At 45.7% G+C, this 8836-nt stretch overlaps 1 long non-coding RNA gene across 1 annotated transcript; it reads right to left on the bottom strand.

The window, feature by feature from the left end:
- Positions 1–1755: 1755 nt before the first annotated feature.
- On the bottom strand, positions 1756–2672 carry LOC311010999. The gene is made up of 3 exons (XR_014596852.1): positions 2551–2672; positions 2254–2373; positions 1756–2149 (listed from the first exon to the last, which is right to left on the bottom strand). It is a non-coding gene; the product is annotated as an uncharacterized lncRNA (long non-coding RNA).
- Positions 2673–8836: the final 6164 nt, after the last annotated feature.

Genomic DNA, 8836 nt, shown 5'->3' with positions numbered 1-8836 from the left:
TCCCTTTTTCCCTAACATTGCTCGGGAGCACTTCCGTGGTTCGGGGGGGTTGCCAGTTTCTGGTCGCCTTTTTCCGCCCAGCGGGCTTTAAGTGCATAAATACCCACCGCTACGCCTCATGAAGACTAGGGGGGAGTTATTCAGCTAGCGTTTGGTGAGGCAGTCAGATAGTTGGGAAGCTCCGTTTGGAGGCTGTATATTCCTCTGGTGCGCACTGGTGAGTTTAACACGTTGCATTCCTTTTGTTGTGCAATATGGAGGAAATTGTGATGGGCGTTTGTAGACGCACTTGCTCAAAGGTTTTTGGACCGGTGCACAAAAGATCAGTTAATAAAGATTGCTGAATATTATGAAGTTGATGTGGGCGATAAGAGAGTTAAAGAGTCGGTAAAATCCAATTTGAAAACCATTTTGTCAAAGATGAATGTGTTGGATACTGCAGAAGATGTTTCTGTCTCCGGAGTCACTGAGGACTCGGCTCCTCCGGTAACAGTCCCTAGTGGCTTAACTTTCGAGCAGCAGAAGGAACTGCTTATCTTGCGCTTTCGGTTAGAAAAGGAGAAGGAACAGATGCAACAAAGTATTGAGATGGAGAAAGCTGTGTCATTAGAGAAGATAAGACAAGAAACTGAGCAGGCAAAACTTGAGCTGCAAAAGCAAAAACTGAGTTTGGTTAGAGATGGTATCATTTCAGCTGATATTTTGCTGGCTGATAGGCCATCTATTTCAAGTGGAGTTCCGCGCTCTGATGATTTGAGTGATTTGAGGTTGGTTCCCAAATTTAATGAAAAAGACCCAGATACCTTTTTCTCAATGTTTGAACGGTTAGCTGAGGCACGCGGGTGGCCTGATTCCACTCGCACTTTATTGTTGCAGTGTGTGTTAACCGGCAGGGCTCAGCAGGCTTATTCTGCTCTTAGCAACAGTGATTGTTTGCAATATGATTTGGTTAAGTCCGCTGTGTTCAAGGCATATGAGCTTGTGCCTGAAGCGTATCGCCAACGGTTTAGGAGTTGGAGGAAGGGTGACAAGTCTCATTTGGAGTTTGTTCGCGATTTGTCCAGTCATTTCGATCGTTGGTGTACAGCCACTAAGGTTGACTCTTATGAGACATTGCGTGATTTAATTATTCTGGAGCAATTTGTGAATTGTGTACCTGGGCGCATTGCGACTTATGTTAATGAGCGAACAGTTAAGACGACTTGGCAGACGACTATGTTTTAAAACACGGCAATGAGTTTTCTTCTGTTCGTGGTGGCAGCAGACATGGAGAACATTTCCCGGCTGTGGGTGAGTCTGGTCGTCCGGTAAAACCAGGTGGGTTGGAGCAGAGAAGTGATCGTAATCATTTCTATGTGAATTCTGACAAAATTTGTAATTATTGTCATAAACGTGGGCATTGGGGAAAAGACTGTTATGCTTTGCAATCTAAAGCTAAACAGGCTGGAGCTAGTGTTAGCCCCAAGCCAGCAATGTTGGTTGCCCCTGTTACTGAGTTTTCAAGTCATGAGGTAAAACCGCAGGTGTCCAGCCCAGGGATGCAGTCTTACTTGCCTTTTATCACTGATGGTTGCGTTTCCTTGGTAGGGAGAGACGAGAAGGTGCACGTGAAAATTTTGCGTGACACAGGTGCTGTTGATTAATTTATCTTAGCATCAGCCTTACCATTTTCAGATGACACGTACATTGGTTCCTTCATTCCGGTGCTTGGGATGGGGTTGAAGATTCTGCATGTACCTGTGCATAAGATGATGTTGTCCTGTGATCTGTTTCAGGGTGAGGTCTCGATCGGCGTGCGGCCAGCTTTGCCAGTGGACGGTGTTACAATGATCTTGGGTAACGATATAGCGGGAAGTCGAGTGTGGGCCGATGTTGCACCTCCTGCTATTGTGGCTCAAACACCTTTTGGTTAGCAGTAAGCCTGACAAAAATGAAACGGAGTTCCCTGATGTGTTTACAGCCTGTGCTGTGACACGTGCAATGAAGCGCGCACAGTCAGATGAAATGGAATCTACAGTAGATGTTGACTTTCCACAGCAGCATGTGATACCATGTGTTGATCTGCGTTGGTCTGTTTCTCACAGTGAGTTGGTAGCTGAGCAGCGGGCTGACGGTTCCCTTAAAGGTCTGCTGGAGGTGGCTTGTTCTGCTGGTGAGGTGAAAAACCATGCTCAGTGTTACTTTGTTGACAATGATGTGTTGATGAGAAAGTGGGTGCCTCAGTGGGAGCGGTTTGTTGGTGAACCTGTTTACCAAGTCGTTGTGCCTTCTAGGTTTCGTGATAGGGTGTTGCAGGTTTCCCATGATGAGTCTGGCCACCTGGGCGTCAGGAAGTCGTATGATCGCATCCTGAGGTATTTCTTTTGGCCCCGACTGAAAAGAGATGTTTCCACACACATAAAGTCATGCCACACATGTCAGTTAACCAGCAAACCTAACCAGAGCCTAAAACCTGTTCCACTGTGCCCAATATCAGCTGTAAGTCAACCTTTTGAACATCTGATTGACTGTGTGGGCCCATTGCCTCCCTCTAAATCAGGTGCTAGTTACCTGTTGACAGTGATGTGCCAGAGCACAAGGTATCCAGCTGCGTATCCATTACGCACGATCACTGCCAGGGCAGTGGTGCGTGCTTTGTCGCAGTTTATTTCTGTCTTTGGTGTCCCCAGAGTCATTCAGTCGGATCAGGGGTCAAACCTTTCGTCCCATTTGTTCGCACAGATTCTGAAGCAACTACGGGTTAAGCAAAATCAGGCATCTGCTTACAACGCGCAGAGCCAAGGAGCTTTAGAGCGTTTCCATCAGACTCTTAAGTCAATGTTGCGTGCTTATTGTACCCAAATGGATGGAGACTGGGAAGAGGGCTTACCATGGCTGTTGCTAGCTGCTAGGGAGGTGGTCCAGGAGAGCACAGGGTTTAGTCCCAATGAACTTGTGTTTGGCCACACTGTGCGGGGTCCGTTGGCACTTGTACAGGACAACTGGAAAGAGTCAAAACCCCCACACAATCTTGTTGAGTATGTCAGTGTCTTTAGGTATAGACTCTATAAAGCCCAAGAGGTTGCTAGGAGTAAGTTCGCATCTGCACAGGGCAAGATGAAAAAGCTTTATGATCGCCGGGTTGAGAGTCGGGTTTTTCTCCCAGGAGACCAAGTGCTTGCACTGTTACCCATCGTGACTTCTCCCTTTCAGGCAAAATTTTCTGGTCCATATTCAGTTGTCAAGAAAGTGTCAGATCAGAACTATGTGATTGCTACTCCTAATCGTAGATCCTCTACTCAGCTATGTCATGTTAATTTATTGAAGCCATATTACACTCGGGCGCATAAACCAACCAATCAGGAAGAGCAGTTGTTGCGGGTCCATCCTGCTTGTTTGTCGGTGTCTGTCTCTCCTGCTGTGGCAGGGCAGGGTGTGGAGGATGTACCAGGCCCCGATGAAGCTGTTCTTTATGGTCGGCTAAAAAATTCTGAGTCTCTGCAGTCTTTGGATAGCTTGCTTAGCCATTTGGAGGTTGGTAAGCGGAAACAATTATCTGAGTTGATTAAGCAGTATCCATGTCTGTTTGGTGATACACCTACTCGCACACATTTGATCGAACATGATATAGTTGTGGGAGATTGTAGACCTATTAAGCAGAGATTTTATCGTGTACATCCAGAGAAGCGCAAATTTCTGGACATGGAGATCAAGTATATGCTTGATAATGATATTGCAGAGCCATCTTGTTCTAGCTGGGCATCACCTTGTCTGCTTGTGCCAAAGTCTGATAATACTCCCAGATTTTGTTCGGACTTCCGTAAGGTGAATAGTGTCACAAAGCCAGACTCGTTTCCACTTCCCCGAATGGATGACTGTATTGACCAGGTGGGATCGGCTAAGTTTGTAAGCAAGTTTGACTTGCTGAAAGGCTACTGGCAGGTTCCATTGTCTGAGAGAGCACGAGAGATTGCTGCGTTCATTACGCCCACGGGTTTGTATTCATATAATGTAATGCCTTTTGGGTTGCGGAATGCGCCAGCTACCTTTCAACGCCTGATGAACAAGGTTGTAGGAGGTCTGGAAGGTTGCTCTGTGTATTTGGATGATGTGGTCGTCTATTCTGATGATTGGGATGTTCATTTAGACCGTGTCCGGGAGCTGTTTGATCGTTTGGCTAACGCACATTTGACTGTTAACCTCGCCAAGTGCGAGTTTGCGAAAGCCACAGTTTCTTATCTAGGTCGTGTGGTGGGTCAGGGCAGAGTGTGTCTGGAGCATGCAAAAGTGCAAGCTATTGATGATTATGCCCCGCCTACAACTAAAAAGGAGCTGATGCGTTTTTTGGGTCTAGTGGGTTATTACCGGTGTTTTTGTCGGAATTTTTCAACGGTAGTTGCACCCTTGACTGATCTTTTGAAGGCTAAGGCAAAATATGTTTGGTCCTTAGAGTGCCAGTCAGCTTTTGAGAGTGCTAAAGGTTTTATTTGTAACTCTCCTGTTTTGTCTGCTCCCCAGTGGGAGAAACCCTTCAAAATGGAGGCCAGTCATGTTGGCGCAGGCGCAGTGTTGTCGCTCGCGCATTCGCCCTCTCTTTGTTTGTGTCCCGCTAACACACACACACACACATACGCCGCACACACGAGTCCTAAGCCAGCTGTTCCCGGCGGACGCTAGGTGGCTGCGTACGGCCATCTCTCTCTCTCTCTCTCTCTCTCTCTCTCTCGCTACTCCATCGGACGTCAGTGGCTCCGCCCCTGAACGCTGCAAGGAATAGCTCCATCTGGTGGCCGCACATAGCCATCTCTCGACACACACACGCACATGCACACGCACGCACACACATACGCACACACACACACTCCATGTGTGTCTCTCCTTCTGTTTAGCTTAGTTTTGTGTCTTAGGTAGTTAGGTAATAAGGCTTTGTTAATTGCAGTGTTATTGATTGTGATCATTATTACTGATTTTAATCAATCTTATTATATTATAACTAGCGGTCTCTTGTGCTTGTTGTGTATATGTCACTGGATAACAGCAGGTTGTGAAGGCTAGTGCTTGAATTTCACGCCCTTCTTAATTAGTTTGTTTTTATGCTTCCATGCCAATCAAATCAAACTTTATTTATAGAGCACATTTTTCACGACCAATGGTTGACCAAAGTGCTGTACAGTTCAGTAAAACAAATACAATACAATACAATGAGAATAATAAAAATAAATAAAAATATACACAAAATACAGTAGACGGGTGTCATGCTCAGCCTGAATTGAAAGCCATGGAGAACAGGTGGGTCTTCAATAGGGACTTAAAAACCTCTAGGGTCTCGGCTGATCTAATATGCCAAGGCAAGCTATTCCAGAGCCTCGGGGCAGCTGCCGCAAAGGCTCGGTCCCCTCTGGTTTTAAGTCTGGTCACGATGATTGGCATGTGAGTATAAAACCTTTTATATTGAGACTGAATACAGTTTTAGGTTATCTTTTCCCTGATCCCAGGGTGGTGCCCCGTTTATTCATGATTATATCATGATAATATATTAAATATAATTATTAATACTGATAATCATTAATATTAATAATTAACTGTTGATAACCAAATCTGCTCCTGCTACAACCCCAACACTAGCTTGTGTAGCTAATGCCTCTGTGCCTCTCCTGCTCTGCCCCAGATTGCCGTGCCGACATTGTAGCTTGTTGTTCGCAACTGCTTCGCCTGCCTGTGGATTCTGCCTGCACGCTGTCTCAATCTCCTGTGTTTCCCTGCCGAGAGAGTACGCACGAGAGGACGGACCTCACCACGCCTCGCCGCACCACGACACCTTCACCCTCGTCACTAGTGAACCTACAAATCACGTTGGGATCCAGGGACCTTGCACCACCCATCACCTCTCGCACTATTTCCACTTGCTGTTCATTAAAAATACTTCCTATTCACTGTCATCCGTAGTTTGAGTTGTGCTTTTGGGTTTGGATCAAATCCAGTTTATAACAAAAAGCTGACTGTGAAATACAGTACATAATAACTTATTAACTGTTATTGTAACTATTAACAGTAAACAGTAACTGTTATACTGTTACTGTTTTTGGTTCAACATGCTACTTAATCATTTATTTATCGATGTATTCATTTTCCATTTTTGACTTATTTGTTCTGTCTTGCTTTGCTTTGGGTTGGGGCCTACGGCAACACCATTGTCGGTGTTTGCAAAAATGTCTTTGCTGTATGGATTGATTGACTGCATAATGAAAAATAAATAAAAACAATAATAATCACCTGATTGTTGTAAATGAGGGTTCGGCAATTTGGCCTTCAATTGGATATGTAGCACTAGGATAGTGTACAAGGACACTGAAACCAAGTTAATGCAAAGTAATGATCAGGGGGGAACCATCGCTGACCACTGTCAGTGGTCATATTAATTTACTACTACTACATCTGCTAGAGCTGAAAAACTGAAATGTTTCATATTGTTTCAGACAACATTTGGTCATATGCAAGCTCACCTCATCTTAATGCAGATGTCTAAAATATATTTTTTGCTGTCATTCCCATCTTGTACTTGTACTCTGTGTAAGCAATACATTTTCAAGCATGCAAACCTCCCTAATCTTACTTGTCCCGTTAACCTACCACTGGATAGGTCAAGGTATGATACACGTTTGAACCTTTAATGATGAGTCTATTGTCATCCTGTATGCCAAATTCAACACCAGGGGCCTGTACTACGAAGCAGGATTTGTGCTTAGCGAGGTAACTTAAGCATTAACTCTGGGTTTTCCGTCCTACGAAACTGGTTCACTTCTTACCGGGGTAGATCGCCATGGTAACTTACGCTGCAGAGCTAACCTGCTCCGGAGCAGGTTATGTTCCTGATAAGAAATCAACGTGGAGAAACACCTACTGACCAATCAGCTCTCTTGGTGCGTGCATAAGAAAAATAAATAAATATATAAGCTTGGTGGATCGTGAGAGGGTCTCGTAGGAGAACTATAGAGTGTACAGAGACCGGCAAAACCCTTTTTCTGTCCCTGACGATGTTTTATATGAGAGATACAGATTCTCATCAGAGGGAATTACTTTTCTGTGTCAGCGTACAGCCTACTTACCACTTTGAATTATGTTTTTATATTTATTTGATTTGCTCCCAAGTCCGTTTTACACCACCGGGATTGCAGCTGAAAGAATGAGGCTGATATTGTCATAAACCACGTTATAAGAATACATCCAAGCAACAAATTCATTATTTTAAAGTTATATGTTTGGCCTTTTATTGCGGAAGGACATCGTAAGAGTTAAGGGGACGAGAGAGAGCGACGACATGATTTAAAAGACGGCCACGGGTGGATTCGAACCTGGACCGCTGCAAGGCACCTCGGTACATGGGGCGGTAACTCTACCAGTAAGCTATCAGCGAAGTTACTGCTATCATTCAAGCAGTCAGATCTACTAGTGTCCTCATGATAGGGAAGTCATATTATACTACTACTAATACTATTAATATGACTTCCGCATTCACACAGTCGGCGAGTTTTTGCCAGCTGTCCTTCCTGCATTTGTCAGATGAAACTGTTGCTTTTTGCCTGTATTATATGTTTAACGTCTTCGTATTTCTGTAAGATTAGGGTTCGCTCCTTGTACGTGAAATATGCCGCTCTGCTGTCGTAGACTGATCCATGTTTGTGATTGGTCAAATGCTGCCAATCCCGCCTCTTTCATGTGCACGCGCTCTTAGCTGGACAGGTAAACCCTGGGTTGAGTTAACGAGTTGATAACCAGCTTCGTGTGGCCGCTTATCTCCGATTGCCTTTGTTAGGGTTACTTAAGCTGGATCTCTGAAAGATATCCTGGGTATGTTGAACTCGCTTCGCAGTACAGGCCCCTGATGCCATGGTGATGGAGCATCCAACATATAATCCCAACTCTCCAACCACATGAGGCCTAGAATTGTCATGCATTAGAAGGAACCCTAGGGCCCACTGCACCAGCATATGGTCTCACAATGGGTCTGAGGATCTCATCCCAGTACCTAATGGCAGTCAGGGTACGTCCGGCAAGCACATGGAGGGCTGTGCGACCTTCCAAAGAAATGCCTCCCCAGACCATCACTGACCCACCGCCAAACCGGTCATGCTGGAGGTTGTTGCAGGCAGCAGACGTTCTCCGCGGCGTCACCAGACCCTGTCACGTCGGTCACATGTGGTCAGAGTGAACCTGCTCTCATCTGTGAAGAGCACAGGGCGCCAATGGCAAATCTGCCAATCTCTGATCTCTAGCAAATGCCAATCACATTGCTCAGTGTTGGGTTGTAAGCACAGGGCCTATTTGTGGATGTCGGGCCCTCAAACCACCCTCATGGAGTCGATTTCGGACCGTTTGAGTTGAAACTTGAACACCAGTGGGCTGCTGGAGGTCATTTTGTCGGGCTCTGGCAGTGCTCCTTCTGTTCCTCCGTGCTCAAAGGAGCAGATGTCGGCCCTGCTGTTGGGTTGTTGTCCTTCTTCAGCCCCCTCCATGTCTCCTGGTGTACTGGCCTGTCTCCTGGAATCTCCTCCATGCTGTTGACACTGTGCTGGGGGACACAGCAAACCTTCTTGCCACACTGCGCATTGATGTGCCATCCTGGATGAGTTGCACTAACTGGGCAACTTCTGTGGGTTGGAGAAACCGCCTCATGCTACCTCTAGTGGTGCAAACTGCCAAAATTCTAAAACGAAAAAAATCTGCCAGAATGGCCGAAAACAGAGAAACAGTCTGTGGTCACCACCTGCAGAACCATTCCTTTATAGGGATGTCTTGCTAATTGCCACTGGTTTCCATCTGTGGTCTGTTCCATTTGCACAACAGCAGGTGAAATTGA

The sequence above is a fragment of the Eutrigla gurnardus genome (genome assembly GCF_963514095.1).
Source record: "Eutrigla gurnardus genome assembly, chromosome: 3".
In the NCBI taxonomy this organism is placed as follows: Eukaryota; Metazoa; Chordata; class Actinopteri; order Perciformes; family Triglidae; genus Eutrigla; species Eutrigla gurnardus.
The sequence above is the reverse complement of the archived record's forward strand: the minus strand, read 5'-3'. Positions and strand labels throughout refer to the sequence as shown.